At 46.0% G+C, this 15,144-nt stretch overlaps 1 protein-coding gene across 3 annotated transcripts in view; it reads right to left on the bottom strand.

Annotated features, from left to right (window-relative positions):
- Positions 1-15,144, bottom strand: part of ANKRD11 (ankyrin repeat domain containing 11) — a 187,086-nt gene that overhangs the window by 133,502 nt on the left and 38,440 nt on the right. The gene's annotated exons all lie outside the window — the stretch shown is intronic.

Here is a 15,144-nt window from a genome sequence, read left to right as displayed (position 1 = left end):
CGTTTTCCGCAGCCGTATTATCGCCGCAGGGAACGCAATGAAAACTCGCCCGTGGCCAGGCGGGCCTTAATGTACGTGGTTTTCATAGCATTGTTGCTGCAGACATGAAATTGTATTCTTTATTTAAAAAAAATATATATATATGCTAGTATTTGAAAAATTGCAGGTCTATTTAACAACTAGTTCGGATGCCTGGAGAATGAACTGTGGAATCTGCACGTTACAAAAGCAAAGATACTAAAGCTTTTACTGTTCGCCCGCTCACACATGCATTAAGAAAACTCTGCTCAAAATCGCAGCATTTTACCGTGATTTCGAGCGGCGTTTTTGAACATGTTGTACAATGCTTTGACAGCACTTTTTAACGCACCCCATCGTTGTGACGGGTGATGGAGTGCGTTAAGAAGAAAATCGAAAAATACAGCCTTCTGTGCTTGAAAATCGTGATGTTACAAACGCCATGTTCAAAGCTGGTCTGAGAAGCCTCATTTAGTGGGAAGATTCACCGCAGCGCTCAGGACACCGCGCTAATCACTGTAAAACCGTGTGTGTGAGAGCGGCCTTATAAGCCAACAAATGCTTTAGATCAAACCCAATTCAGCTGGGTACGAGCCATGAAGGCTATATGTATGCGAATGAGTGCAAATTGCACCCAAGATTCTTGGTGCAACCCACATCGGACACCTCCTCGGTCCGAGTGATACATTGCTCATTAACCACCTCAAGTGAACGGGGTCATTTCCTGTGCAGGTTGTGTGGATATTGCAATCGGACGGAACTTGTCCGGAAATATCCCGCATGCGAGAGCCCTTAAGGCTGGGTCCGCACGGGGCTGCAGGTCAGCCATTGAATGCCTGCCTTTAAACTCACAACATCTGGTTTTATCGCAAATTTCTGTGCGGAATTCGCCCCTTATTGAGAGGGGGTGAGCTCCGCAATAGGGACTGATAAAACTGACACGCTGCGGAATTGAAGTCCGCACTGCAAGTCAGTCAATTTCCGCACTGGTTTTGTGCGGATTATTTCTGTGGGCGAGATTGTCAAAATCTCATCCACTTTGCTGCTACTGTAAATGCCGCGGAATTTCCGTGCGGTGGCTCCACATGGAAATTCTGTGGCAAATCCACCCCGAGATTATTATTTTTCTCCACACTGTTTCCCCTTGCAAGAACATGAACAACCATATAGTCCCCTCTCTCCCAGTCCCCCGCTGTGTCCTGAACGCAAGCCGAATACAGCCTGTAAACAAAACGGATAGGGAGGAGAGGAGAATACGGCTGTCACGTTCTTGGGAACAGTTTTGAGAAAGGAGAAGGGAAAAAAAATAAATCACTCAATCTCAGTCAGCCCTTTTATACGAGAGATCTAAGTAAGCAAGTGTAACAGAGGGCCGACGAGAAGGATGGTTGGGAGACATCCACTGTGATGCACTGCTATAACCAGGGCTGGACCGAGCCCAGAAAACACGTAGTTAATGTTATTAAAGAGGAAGGGGGAGGAAACACCTACGCTGCAACAAGATGACAAAGCACATTTCTGCTCAGAACCTGCCTGTTTCCACATACACATTATTGTAGCGTACGCTTGCAAGCGATTACAATAGGCTACAATAGGGGGAATTTGATAATGACAAAAGCCAAAGCTAGGAACAGACTGCAGCGCTCTGATGTGCTGCAATCCCCGAACACCCCTGCTCGCAGCGCACACCCACGGATCCTGCAGCCGGGGAGCTGGCAGGCTCGGCCTCCGAGTTTTTCCAGTCTAAACCAATCTGTGTTTGGTAACTGTGTCGTAAGAAGGAGTAAAGAAAAGTAGGCCAAAGTACACGTAGTGAACAGCCAGCTTTACACGTATTAGAACGCTGGCGGCCCTGCTCAACAGAGGAAAGAACAAACATGTTACATACTTGCATCTTAGAGCCAACATTCTCAGTAATTAGGACCCACTAAGTATCTTGTATCGTAATCTACAAACACTGTAAAGATCGACCGGGTGCAACATCGGCAAATAGCTGTGCTGTGAATCCACGATGTATACCGCGGCGGCACATGGCCGTACATACGGCGACATTTACTGATAAAATACTTGCCTTCATAATTATTGTAAGTAAACTCCATAAGTAGTCATTACAGAAAAGCAGCTCTGTTCTGGCGAACTCAAGCCACCCCTGTATTACATGGACGAATATGAATCGGAATGGCTGCTGTGTAATATTACACGCACCGCGTGGCGGAATACCCGACTCGCCACAACAGCCGATTCTGCCAGCGGTATAGGAGGCAGGTCAGGGCGCGATCAGCTGATTGCTCCAGCGGCTACATTCTGAGACGTGTTGTCTCATTAGACAACCTTTAAACCTAAAGTTCTTCTCGGTCATCCCTTCGATCTGCCAGTTCCAGTTTTCAGACTACCTAAACCCACAAGGCGCTGGTAGTGTTCAAATATCAATGCCGTATACCTGCTCTGACTGCTAATAATGTGAGCGGCTCTGACCAAAATGTCCAATCAGAGCAATAAAAAAAACCGCATGTGGTAGTTACAAAAATCGCTGCAGCCATCTTGCATGGCCAAAAACAAGGCAAAAAAAAACCTGGTGTATTAGAGGGGAGGCAGAGAAGACCAACTGAAGGCAATATCCCCCCTCCCCTTGTGCTGGGCAAGGCTGTGGAGTTTGGCCTAAAACAAGAGTCATTCTGGGAAAATTGAGTCTTAGGCCGCTTGTCCACGGCCACGACGGAATATCGCTAGTGATATTTTGCCGAAGAGTCAAGGTCTCCGCAATGAGCCTATTTAATTGATAGGCTCACTGCAGCATGCTGCGATTTTATTCACGCGAGCAGAGAATCGCTATGATTCTCCACTCATGGACGTCAGGCTGTGCTTTCCATAGATCTATGGAAAGCGTGCCATGCCAGCATTCTTGCTTACAACCAGAGCCAATGCTGAGAGATTGCAATAATATTTAAGTTGGAGAACTGGTTTTTGGCTGTACAGCGCAGAGTAGTCAGCTACACTATCTATCCAAAGACAACCTAAAAAAGGCAAAAAAAATAAAAATTAGAAGAGGTTACAACTATACTGCAGAAGACAATGTGGACCGCACAGCCACATATTATACACTTCTCTGCTGCTCCTCAGTGGTATTTAAGAACAGGAGCGGCCTTTTTAATAGGTCCCCATACTACGGGGGGGGGGGGGGGGCGACACCATCCCAACACACGATTGTGAGGCATGTGTAGTGGATGCTGCAGCCTGCATGTACGGTAGTCAGTTGTATACATCAGGGAATCCTCCTTACTGCACCTTCTCCCTCCATTGAGCTTCTGCACAGCTTTGATGAATGCTCATATTAGATGCTACTTCTAAGACAATGCATAACTCGAGATGCGCAGAACCTCCTAAGCACTATTCTCATGCCTGTACTGCGCTGCCACCGTGCATTTGCTGGGTAGTCGGATACACACTGCACCGATAAGCAATGGCACCAATGTGCCCTACATGAGGTGTACTGAAGCAGCCCTATGACTGACTCTGTAGGAGGGTGGAATGTAGCTTACATTTACAGGGTAGGTGGGCTTCCAGACAGCCTGCAGGAAAATGAGAAAAAAGGTAAAAATAGCATATATGACAAGGTGGCTGGCCCTTATTGGTGATGCACCAGAGGGTAAATTGACTATCATAAACCGGGGCCTTATAACTAGCAAACAGAGCAAAATGGTTGGCAAAATTAGGGCAATTTGGCTTATAACTAGAGCAATTTCTTGCTCGGTGCCTTGTTGGCTGCCGTATTTACATGGGGTTATTATTCCCCGAATTCCAGCCTGATGCACACGGATTCTGCATGCAGATTTCTGCTGCAGATGGCCTGAGTCACTGCACAAATGAATTTTAAATGCTTGCGGGAGATCGTGGATTCAGTGTTGTTTCCATGCGTATGCACAGCGGATCATCCATGCGGAAGTGGGGTGGGGAAGACAAAATAAAACAAAACTGCAAGCCCAATGGTGCCTTCCCCCACCTCCCCGCCTGGTCTTTAAGACATTCGAGAAGTATGTGCCATGCATCCGCAACGCAATTGCATATCGAACACTTCCATAGAGAGCAATGGAGCCCGTTCCTTGTGGCATCCACACTAAAATGCAGCATGTCATGATTTTTCAGTTCGCGGAATCCAGAAATCAAACCCGCATGTGTGCACAGAGTTAAGAATGCTCCATGCTTTCCTACGGGCGTCCTGAACAGCAGATCTCCCGCACGGGTGCAGATTGTGAATTCCACAATTCAAATACACAAGTGTGCATGAGGCCTTCCTGTTCCAGCGATGATCGCCCTATGTAAAGGTGCCTTCAGTTCAGCAACAGGCGGTATTGCTGTAAGATTTTTTGATAGGTTAATGTTGCTGAGAGATTAGAAAAGAAAAAAAAAAAAACGTGTGTATATATATATATATATATATATATATATATATATATATATATATATATATATATATATATATTTCACTGAAATCCAGCCCAATCTGTGCTTCTCCAGTCCCCCACCCCACCAAATATTGATGGCACCCAATATATATGGTTGCTCCTAACAAGAATCGTCTGCTTTGGACAACAGTCTTTTAATGTGTATGGGCACATCAATGGCCCTGTTCACACAGGGGAATCCTGCTGCACATTGGCATAGAGATTAGGTCTATAGAAGTTCAATGGAACCAATTCCACACCTTTCAGCAAGGAATTCACAATCAACATACTATGGATACTTTCACACAAACTTTTCTTTTTTCAAACAAGTATCTGAATGGGTCAAGAACCCGAAAAGATCTGGCCTATGACGGAATCACATGGTGCTGAACTGACCCCATTGACTATAACGGAGGGCATCTAGCTTCTCTTGGGGTCTACAGCAGTTTCCTGGAGGAAATAACAGATTTCTGCACTATTCTGTCTGGGATTTTAGGGCAGATGTGAATGTGGCCTCAACATGGAAGCAGTTAACTGATACAAAGAATCACAAGCCTACTGTAAATAAGGCCCTGTTACCAGCCATATACAATGCTCATTCAGGGTATATGCACAGTCGTTGCAGAAGGTTCTGAGACTGAATAATTGTATACAACTGAATTGGGGTGCGGCATGTCCATGGTGATTGGAAAGCCCTATTCAGTTATACACTAGCCCATAAAAAGTAATTTGACACCTGAGCAACAATCAAAAGTAGTATTGTGCGTAAATCAATACTTTCTGCTAAAGTATGCCACTAAGTATCCAACAATAGGGCCTTCTTTTTACACTAATGTCTGATACACCTCAGCTGGTATTTCCTTCCATCCACCCTGCAAAAGTCCGGCAAGTTCTCTCAAAGAACATGCATTGGCCCGTCTATATCGGTGCAAGGAGATTCATCACTGGAAGTTGAGCAATGGGAAGCCATTCTATGGAGTGACAAGTCACACTACACCATCCTCATATCAGAAGGACATACCTTGGTGTGGACGTACCTTGGTGTGGACGACACCTGGGGAGCACAGTTTTCCTGTGTGTGTTGTGCCAGCAGCGAAGGCCCGTTACAGTCTGGGGATGCTTTACGTGGCATGGTCCTTGTCCAATCGATTGTTGTGGCAAGAACCATGAACACAGATGTACCTTGACATTCTAGACAATAATGTGCTGCTGACAATGCGGTAATACTCTGGGAATGGTAAGCCATGTTTCCTACAAGACAACGCGGTTTTATGTTGGTTTTAAGGATAGGTCGTCCCACGATCAGACCGGCCTGCACATCTTTGGGATGAACAGAAACATCAAGTCAGGAAATATGAACAGTGTCCTTTCAGAGAACTCAGACCGTTTGCAGGATGATTGGAGGGAAATACCAGCTAAATTTTATTAAACGTTACTAGACAGTATGCCAGATAGTATCCAATGTCATTAGGGATAAAAGCAGCCCCATTAAGTATTAGCATATGGAAATAAACACTACTCCTGATTCTTGCTCAGGTGTCCAATTACTTTTGGTAGGATGAATGTAACATACCCTGTAATATACCCTAATGCTATGGTATGATATCAAACGACATGCTCATATCGCAAAATCCAGTGAAGAACCATTGCAGAAAAACAAACTAAGCAGCAGACTGGGGATTATATCCATAGGTAGTTCCGTGGTTTAGGAGCGAGGGATGCAACAATGATAGACGCTCAAGTGTGCAAGTACTTTCAGCAATGTAAGAACACACAAAAACCATGCTATATCGCAGATAAGTAGATCATCAAATATCCACCTAATTCGCTGCCAACCTCTCAAACCGCTGCCAAAAACCATGAAGACACATATATACTAGAAACACACACATCGGAGGGAGTTCAATTGATTTGTGGTTTCCCCCGAAGCACCTGTTGGATGAGCTGTGCCTTCACCGCACCAGCTGCCCAGAGAATAACCATTGCCTCCAAGAGACTTCTGTGCCCGTACATGAATACAGCTTGGCTAGATCTTGAGAATGCTTTGTGGAGCCTTTGCACGCTTCACAGATGTTAATTACCCATCGGAAATGGAAATGGGCTGAATTTGCTCTCAATTAAATAGTGGATCTTAAAGCACAAAAACACAAACAGTTACTATTCGAGCTCGTCTGACAGTAGAGCCGGTGCCAGCGAACAGGAAACTCCATGAAAAGTGTGTGTATGGGAAGATTTATGTGGCACAACACAGGGCATCTATGGGCGGACAGAACATAATCGCAGCATTCAGCTTAATTTCAGGGATTAAGCCCAAGTAGTAAATAAAGTAGTCTCAAAACCAACATCAAGACGGACACCTGCGATTGAAAATAACTACGTATTCGTTGTCCATTACAAGGTGGACAATTACCGAAGCCATAGAAAGTTAACAAGAATGCTAAAATTTAACATCTGTGAATACATAGAATAGACAGCACTTGGAAGACTGTGGCCCTTTGTTCTATTAACTAGTGGGGGGGTCACAGTGAAAAGACCACCACTAATATTTTGCGGTACTTATTAAAGGGGTTGTCCCGCGCCGAAACGGGTTTTTTTTTTTTTAACCCCCCCCCCCCGTTCGGCGCGAGACAACCCCGATGCAGGGGTTAAAAAAACCACCCGCACAGCGCTTACCTGAATCCCAGCGGTCCGGCGTCTTCATACTCACCTGCTGAAGATGGCCGCCGGGATCCTCTGTCTCCATGGACCGCAGGGCTTATGTGCGGTCCATTGCCGATTCCAGCCTCCTGATTGGCTGGAATCGGCACGTGACGGGGCGGAGCTACACGGAGCTACACGGAGCCCCATTCAGAAAAGAAGAAGACCCGGACTGCGCAAGCGCGGCTAATTTGGCCATCGGAGGGCGAAAATTAGTCGGCACCATGGAGACGAGGACGCCAGCAACGGAGCAGGTAAGTATAAAACTTTTTATAACTTCTGTATGGCTCATAATTAATGCACAATGTATATTACAAAGTGCATTATTATGGCTATGCAGAAGTGTATAGACCCACTTGCTGCCTCGGGACAACCCCTTTAAGCGAATGTCTGTTGCCACCATCCACAAGCACAGTGTCAGGCCTAGAAGTCATGTGTATGAATCAGGCCTCACGCACGCGGATTTCCGCAACGGAAGACCTGCGAGTCAGTGCAGAAACTTTTAAAGGCTTGCCGGCGATCGATTTTCCATGCGGATGTCCAGTGGATCATCATTCACACAGTGGGAATGGGGTGACGGGGGAGGAATCAGAGGTATCTGCCTACAAATCCACAATTGAATTGCGGTTGCATTACGGGTCATTCGCTTCCATAGGAGGAGTTCAATGGAGCACGCTGCGATTTCTTTTTCCCACACATGGAATCCACATGTGTGCTTGGTGCGGAGGACGCGCCATGCTTTCCTATGGGAGACTAGTACAGCGGATGGGTATTAGTGTATCTTGACGCCACCAGGCAGTCCTGGTGCCGTCAAGATTGACAGGTGGGTGACGCCCCCTGTACCCAATTGGCTGAGCTTCTGCCTTGTTTGCAGGTCCTGGCAGCTCACTAACAAAGTTGCAGGTGGAACTGCTTAGCATGCAAGGGTGCCTGCAGCTGCTTAGGTTGACGTACCCCTCTTCAGTTGCGCATTCGGCCACAAGAAAGCCTGTTTCCTGTCGTCGATTCAGAAGACAGCACCCCACTGTGTGTAGAACAGCAGAGTGGGGTCAGTGCGCATTGAGCCACCTGATAGCCCCTGCCCCGCGAGTCGATTCAGAAGACACCACCCTGCCCTGTGTACAGCAGCAGAGCGGTGTCAGCATGACAGAGGCCCCAAAACCCCCACTATGCTCGGCGGCATAGAAGACAGCACCGGGGTGCTGTTACCGACAGACGGCGCGCAGGCACAGCAGCAGGGACAGGACAGCGCAGCACTGCCCGAAATCAATCCTCCCGACAGTGCATGCGGACAGCTGTCAAACCCCTAGCTTCCGGTGGCGTCAAGAAGCACTAATACCAGCGGACGTCCCGCGAGGGTGCTGATTGCAGGTTACACAAATCAAATCCGCCTGTGTGCAAAAGCCTTAGGCAAACATTTTGGAATATCCATGTAAATAACATCCACCATGATAACAGAGGGCTGCATATACTGTATCTGGGCAGGTTAGTCACATTGTGAAACTAGAGACACACTGTACCCACTTTATGACCCCCGGGGAACTCTTGACACTCTCCACAAACAAGCACATCTTCAGGCCTCAGCCCCCATGTCTATACATGTGTGAGACTACAATTTCCAGTGACAAGAGACAACAAGTACTCATTCTTCTGCATGGCGTTGCTTAGAAGAGGATCCTCCCATAAACAAAAGGAAGCCAAAGCAAAGTGTGTCACAGTGGAGGATTAGATTTAGAAGGCGCTTCGGAAGGATTCAGCTCTCTGGGACCTACTGATCGACATACTCGCACCAATATTAAAGAGTTGTCCTGTAATCAGGCAACCCCTTTAAATTAATAGCTCTTCGTGATGCCGCTGGCGAGACATCAAATTTCTGCGCATAACAACCCAGCCATTCTTTACTCGCTGTGAACGGACTGTACTTTATGTTGGCTTCATATACGTTTTTAACCACACGCACAAACAGTTACATGACATAGGACCGTGCCACGCCAGGTAGTTCTACTAGCGTCCTCCTATGGATCGGCCCACACACGATTACTTCTACAGGGCCGTTACGCTTTTCTCCGGAGGATCAAGGGGTTTCCAAAGCATCCAACATGGCAGACCCTGTTAAACAGTTGGGGTACACTCACACCTCTTAAGTCATCCATGAATATGGCATATATTTAATCCAAGGTCTATGGCGAGCTATAGGCCGCGGTCAGATATGGTAGATTTTGTTTTTGATTCCACACGGAAAATCCACAGTAGACTACATGCGGTGAACGTGGCTTTGAAAACAGATATTCCTTCCGCTGTAGATTGGACGGCACGTTTTGGATCTTCAGATCCTTAAAGGGGTTGTCCCGCGAAACAAAGTGGGTCTATACACTTCTGTATGGCCATATTAATGCACTTTGTAATGTACATTGTGCATTAATTATGAGCCATACAGAAGTTATTCACTTACCTGTTCCGTTGCTGGCGTCCCCTTCTCCATGGTGCCGTCTAATTTTCAGCGTCTAATCTCCCAATTAGACACGCTTGCGCAGTCCGGTCTTCTCTGTGTTGAATGGGGCGCTCGTGCTGGAGAGCTGCTCCTCTTAGCTCCGCCCCGTCACGTGTGCCGATTCCAGCCAATCAGGAGGCTGGAAACGGCAATGGAACGCACAGAAGACCTGCGGTCCACCGGGGGTGAAGATCCCGGCGGCCATCTTCGCAAGGTAAGTAAGAAGTCACCGGAGCGCGGGGATTCGGGTAAGTACTACCCGTTTTTTGTTGTTTTTTTTTTATCCCTGCATCGGGTTTGTCTCGCGCCGAACGGGGGGGCTATTGGGAAAAAAAAAAAAAAACCCCGTTTCGGCGCGGGACAAGCCCTTTAACATGTCCATTACATTGCAAATCTGCGCTACATTTTTGCAGAGGATTTCCCCTTTTGCAATGCAAAGAATAGGCTGTTGGTATACCATGTTTATGCTGGGAGCACCAGTACTCCTGTAGAGCGCGCACATACTAGTGAATGGACGACAGCCATCTGCCTTTAGTCCTCCATAAACAAGGATGATTGGATTAGCTATGCAGGCCAGACTACTGCCAGAAGGAAGACAAACAGCCGCCCAACACCTCAGGTGGAGGAAGAAAGCAGGCCTGTTCGAATGCATTATGTGCGATCTTTGGTTGCCTCAGATAGGAGACATTGGGGGGGGGGGGGAATCTACAGCAAAACAGCGATCAGCTGATCAATGTTTATATACCCAGCTTTACAGAATAATGCCCGGTTAACTTTTCCCATATGTATTTATGTCCAGATGCCCCCATTATATTACAAGTTATCTAAACCGCACAATAAAAACACAAAATGTGTCACTGAACAATACAGAACGGTGAATAAAGAATGGAAATAAGAGTCACTCAATGAGACATTTTTGCAAAGGAAAGTCTGACAGAAAGAAAAACCCAATGTGAGACATATGTTTTCAGTTACATCTCATTACACCACAGCGGAGAAGGTAAAGTAGAGCTGTGTACAACCTCAATGCGGAGTGCAGGCTGCCAGAAATTATGTCCACTTCATACGTAAAGGATTAAACATTCATATAAACCATATATATGCCATGAAAACCATGTGTGAAACCAGCCTAAATAACACAGCAAAGTACTTCAGCTGTAGTCCTATGATCAAGCATGAGATGGGCTGGGCTGACAAAGCCTATGCAACGCCACACTGTGCACTCAAAAGGTACAATAAGGAGCCCCAAGCGCTTGTCCACAAGACTCCAATTAAATAAAAATGCCCCAGAAATTCCACCATTGTTTTTGGGCATTGTCATCACCATTTGTAAAAACAACCATCTGAATCTGCATAATTATTGCAAGACCAAGTTTATATATAGATTTTTTATTTTATTTTATTATTTTTTTACTACTTTTGTACATTTTTAAAAGAAAAATCATTCCTCCCCAGGCAGTTTTCTTACCGCATCTTCTCCTGCAGCTCCCCCGGGGCACCTCACCTCCAGCCATACGATCCTTCGTCTTCCAGTGACTAAGCGTCCATTGCCAGCATTTTCCTTCCTGCAGGGGAATGTACCCAGTCACTAGTGACGTAGCATTCCTAGCAGTGAATGTCGAGCTATTCCCAAGACTGTGCATGCTGTCTCAGCAATAGATCGGCATTGCTTGCTAGGCAGTGAACGTTACGCCACTAGTGACATAACCTACACTGACCTGCAGGACGAGAAATGCAGAGAATGGACGCTTCACATCAAGGAGGACCTGGCCGGCTGGAGGTGAGCTGACCCAGGGGACTGGAGAAGATCAGCGAGGAGAACATGCAGTAAAAAGACTGCCTGGGGAGGAAAAGGTTAAGTATTTTTTTTATTGAGAGAACCTCTTTAAATCTGCATCGTTACATTCTAAGACCCAAAATATGTCTTTTTACAGGAAGAGATGCAGTTGTTTTGAGGTTACAGTATGTGGCTTTTGAATTGTTTATTTTGTAGGGTTTTTTTTTTTGTTTGGCAAACAAAAAAAAAAAAAAAAAAGGAAAGGGGTTCTGCCATCGCTTTAAGGCTGGGTTCTCACAGGGCGGATTCTCGGCTGAAATCTCGCGGTTTGGCCGCAGCGAAAAACCGCGAGATTTCTGACAGGGGAACCGCCGCTGCATTTGCCATATATTAAAAACTAAAATATTTTTGTTGTTTGGGTCATTAAAACGGTTATTTTGTTATTTACAAGTAAACACAATTGTATCTGTCCCACATGTTGGCATGAGTAAAATGGCCAAGTCTTGCTTTAAAGCAGATTTAAACACCACATGCGTTTTTATAAGCTTAATTCAAGACAGGGGGTAAAAATGTGCGCCATTAACAGGTTTTCCGCTGAATCACAAGTAGCATGCGATTACACGCAGGGTCGGAATATAGGTCAACGTGTCATCCCCAAGTTGTCATTTCCCTGGAGCTCCACTTGGTGCGGACCAAGGACAGATCGTCACAAGATGCTTTATAACTTTATTGCAGTCTACCAGCTATTACAACAGGCTTCAGGTCGGGACAAGACAATGCAGAGAGTATGCTAGTTACTTACACAGAGGGTCATGTCCTAACCTGAAGCCTGCTGCCGTACGACAATAAAAAATAAAATGTTAAACTGTAACAAATCACAGAAAAATTGCAGGTTTACGAATGCGGTCAGATTTTCTCGGACAGATATTACAATCTTCTGTGGATATACGGCCTAAGGCGTTCCGCAGCAATAATCCCCCGTAGCATGCTCTGGCAAAACGATTCTTCGTGCACACAAGTGGAAACCAATTGCGGTTTCTGCTCGCGGATGAAAAAAGAAAAAAAAAACCGCAGTATGCTCCATTGTACTGTTGTTCCTGTATGGATGGCTTCCCTTAAAGTCAATGGAAGCGGTCTGACCCGCAGCTCGTCCGTAACTGACATTGTGAACGGCCCGCGGATTGCACGGGAAAGCAGTTAGAAAAAACAAAACACTGTACTGCGCATGTGCGCCGGTCCGCACTTCTGCACCTATCCGCAGTACAAAAGAAAGACAGACAGGTATGCAGATACATGTGAGACACCTTTTCTTTTCCTGCAAGTAAGTGCTTCAAAAAAGGTACTCAAAAAATTAGGAAAAAATAAATAAATTAACGGACACCACAGTACAGCAACACACTGTTGTCAAAGTACCCCACTGCATTTAATTTTGCAAAGACTGATTTAGACTAACTAGGACATATTGATCAGTGCACCACTGATCGATTGCCGAATTTATCATACCCCACCACAGTACTCCGACTCAGTCGATATGTGCATTAGGGGCATGCTGGTTAGTGGACGAAATTACAAGTTTTCCCCCCATCTGCTGGATGGGTGACAACTGATAGCAATACACAGAACAGGGGACCCGTATCACCCCCTACTTCACAATGCAGGATCACTTCTCTCCATTTCTCCAGAGTAGCAGCAAATGGGACACTGGTCACACATGCACTGCTGCATTCATGTCAATGGACAAAGCACTTGGCTATTTCCATCAGTCCCATTGATGTGAATGGAACAGGAGTGCGCAAGCGTCCTGCCGTTCCATTCATTTCAATAGGACTGATGAAAATAGCTGAGCACAGTGCTCGGATATCTGTCTGCCCAAGTGGATGGGTGAAAACGTGTAATTTCAGCCACTAACCAGAATGACCCTTTAAGTCTCCACCCAAACAATGAAAATAAAGAACATCCTGGATCTGGAATTTTGCTGCCACAGACGACAACCGATGGACCCCATTGACTATATAATTGGGTGGGTCAGGTTTCCATTGTGCCGCCTGGCATTTTGCTGGACGGAATAGTACGACTTTGTGCCAAGTCTGTGCTGGAGGCTCCAGAGCCTTTGACACAGATGTGAACAAAGCCTTACAAAGGTTTTGTGGCCTGAAAGTCACGCATTGTGTAACTTTAAGGTTGGAATGGCATGCAGTTTTTGGTACAGTTTGAGACAAAGCAAGGAGTGGATTCAAAAAGGAATGAAAAATATAGAAAGGACTTCATTCTCCATCCCGTTGGATCCACTTCTGGCTTTAGAAAAGGCACACGCGATTCCAGCCTAAAGATTCCTGTCTGCAACGTCACCACTAAAGCTGGCCACAAAGTTCGGATGGGCTAAAAGCGAACACATTGCTCTCCAGCCATTCCTCCTGACCCCTCTCACCCAAACACACTCACTTCAAGGGAGTTTTCCAGAACTAGATTACCGATGACAGGATAATGGCCCTTTTACACAGGCTGATCATGAATCAGCGAGAAGCTGAACGATCAATGTAGACGCACGCGCCAACTGAACGGCAAACGATAATTTGTCTATCATCTATGAATGGCTGCCTGCTTACTGTGAATGGAGGCAGGCGGGCTAGAACGATTCCTGACCCGCTCTGCCTCCATTCAATGAGGGATCATCATTCCTGTGTGAAAATGAACATGGCTGGGACATCAGGTCACGTGTAAAAGGGCCCCAAGTCATCGATATCTGATTGATGGAGCTCTGCCGCCCCTGGGCCACCACCAATCAGTTGTTTGGAGAAGCAACCATACTCGACCAAATGCTGTAGCCTCTTTACTGCATACCAGACACAGCTCTGTATAATTCCTAGTGGCCGTGCCTGACATAGCAGCAGTCACAGGAACAGGACTGGGCTGCTAAGGAGGCCACAAAAATGAACAAATGTGACATGACTGTCCTGAGAAAATTCCATGTTGCTCCCTCAAGCACCACAGGCTCTGCTGATCAGCCGTCATATTGATGACCTACCCCAGGATAGTCACAAAAGGAAAAAAAAAAGGCTCTTCCCCAGCCTTTGCTTCCAAAAACATTACTCTTAGAATTCTATTCAACGTCCTGTAGAATTCACTAGTTATGCAATAAACAAATTAACGTTAAATGGCATCAAGTGTTTAATATTCAGATATATACATATTTCGCCACCATCTGATATTCTCAGATTGTAGAAATAGTTGCTAAAAAGGAATTAAAACACTACTCCTGCTTAGGGCTTATGCCCACGGCCGTATGCGTAAAAGGCCATGGGTCTCCGGCAGTGTTTGACACATAGCAGCCCACAGACCACGTATGGGCCGAGTATGGCACTGGGCATGCCCGCGTATCACACATCATGGACATGCACAGTGATAGTTATTCAATTTAAGTTCCCTGCTCTCTTCAGACATGGGAAGAGTTTCTATACGCATCCCCTGCGCAATGTATTGCGTATCATACCCAGCCCATACAAGGACAGAATAGGATACGCCTAGAAATAAAAGCATGCTGCGATTTATTTCTTTTGCGTATCAATACACTGTGTCCACAGGCCGGGGTGCATGGAACAATTAAAGTTCATTGACTTTCATTACCCCCCATTTACTGCGTATCATGCGTGCGTGCAACATACGGGTGATACGCAGTGAAAACAGTCATGGATACAAGTCCATAGGAAGGAGGGAAATTC

The sequence above is a fragment of the Eleutherodactylus coqui genome, chromosome 11 (assembly GCF_035609145.1).
Source record: "Eleutherodactylus coqui strain aEleCoq1 chromosome 11, aEleCoq1.hap1, whole genome shotgun sequence".
NCBI classification, from domain to species: domain Eukaryota; kingdom Metazoa; phylum Chordata; class Amphibia; order Anura; family Eleutherodactylidae; genus Eleutherodactylus; species Eleutherodactylus coqui.
This window is presented reverse-complemented; position numbering and strand designations above follow the sequence as displayed.